Source organism: Lutra lutra, chromosome 7, assembly GCF_902655055.1.
Source record: "Lutra lutra chromosome 7, mLutLut1.2, whole genome shotgun sequence".
In the NCBI taxonomy this organism is placed as follows: Eukaryota; Metazoa; Chordata; class Mammalia; order Carnivora; family Mustelidae; genus Lutra; species Lutra lutra.
In genome coordinates this window covers 33,608,142-33,609,936 of record NC_062284.1, presented here as the reverse complement: position 1 = coordinate 33,609,936, position 1,795 = coordinate 33,608,142, and positions in this window count along the sequence as shown.

Below are 1,795 nucleotides of genomic sequence, written 5' to 3'. Positions count from 1 at the left end.
CTAGTAAGATTTCCCTTTAACCATGTGGACACTGAGACATGATGGATAAAATTAAGCTAGAACAATTTTAGTAGCTTACCTAGAAAGAAAAAGAAGAAAGGGAGGGAAGGAAGGAGGGAGGGAGGGAGGGAGGAAGGAAGGAAGGAAGGAAGGGGAATCCTTTAATATAAATTTAAAAACTTTAAAGGCAGAATAGGGAGCTCCCAAACTCAGAATAATACCCCAAACTACATAGAGCAAAAATTGACAAAATTACAAAGAGGAACAGGAGTCTTTAACATCCCACTAACAGGAACTGGTAGATCAAGCCAAGAGTATAAGGATGTAGAAGATTTGAGTAGCATAACTTGCAAGCCTGAGCCATCGAACCCTACAACCAACTACTGAAGAACAGAGGTTATTTTCCAGAACATCCGAAACACTTAGTTTTACCAATCAAAGGAGCAGATGAGGCATTTTACAAAATTCAATCCCCAGTCATGACTCTTCCTAAAGTACCGAACTAGGAATAAAAGAAAATGTCTTTAATCTGATAATGAATAACTAAACCAGACCAGTGGCCTGATAATAGATAGTGGTTAAGTTTTAGGAGTATTGGTTTAAAGTCAGCAAAAAACCAAGAGTGATCATTATTACCGCTTCTATTCAACATAGTTCTGGGGACTTTAGCCAATGTAAAAAGACAAAATAAAAGAATAAGGTACAGGGGCGCCTGGGTGGCTCAGTGGGTTAAGCCGCTGCCTTCGGCTCAGGTCATGATCTCGGAGTCCTGGGATCGAGTCCCGCATCGGGCTCTCTGCTCAGCAGGGAGCCTGCTTCCTCCTGTCTCTCTGCCTGCCTCTCTGCCTGCTTTTGATCTCTCTCTGTCAAATAAATAAATAAAATCTTAAAAAAAAAAAAAAAAGAATAAGGTACAATGAATGAAATGAAAAAAAAAGTTGTAATTATTTGTTGCAGATAATATGGCTGTATACATAGAAAATATAAAAAACAAAACAAATAGGAGAGTTTAGTCAAGTTGCTGGATCCAAGTTCAACATTTTTCAATCAACAACATTCCTATTCATAAACAATAACCAATTAGAAAAAATAATAAATAAATGCATTAAATAAAGAAAATAAAGAAAAAACGCATTTACATAGCAAGAAAACCTACCCACAAATAGATCCTAGCAAAGCTACACAAGACGTTTATGAAGAAAAATACAAAATTTTATTGAAGGAAATATTTTTAAAAGATCTACATGGATCCTATATTTTACATAGGTATGCATACATTATACATATATACGTTATGCACACACACATATATGTATATGAATATATATATATTCATTGATGAGAAAATCCAATTTTATTTCAAATGCTGTCTTTTCCAGAAACCTGTAATGGAATGTTAAACAAAATCCAGCTGGGATGTTTCCTATATAATTTGATATGCTGACACTAAAATTTATCTGAACAGTAAAGGACCAAAAAATAGCAAGTATAATTTTGAAGAGGAGTAAGAAAGGAGGCCTTGTCCTCCAGAAGCCAAGACTTACTGTGAAGCTACACAGTCAAACAGACCAGTGGGACAGAATGAAGTCCATGAAGAGACCCCCGTGTAAATAAGAATCCGACTATGACCCATGTGGCATTATGTGTCATCAGCAGACAGTTCGAGGACAGTAGGCCACCTTTATGAAGGGAAGATGGATCCCTACCTCATGCACTACACAAAAATAAACTCTCGTGGGATTAAAGTCTTTAAACTTGCAGGATAAAATATTGGAGAACAGCCTCAGTGGTGTGG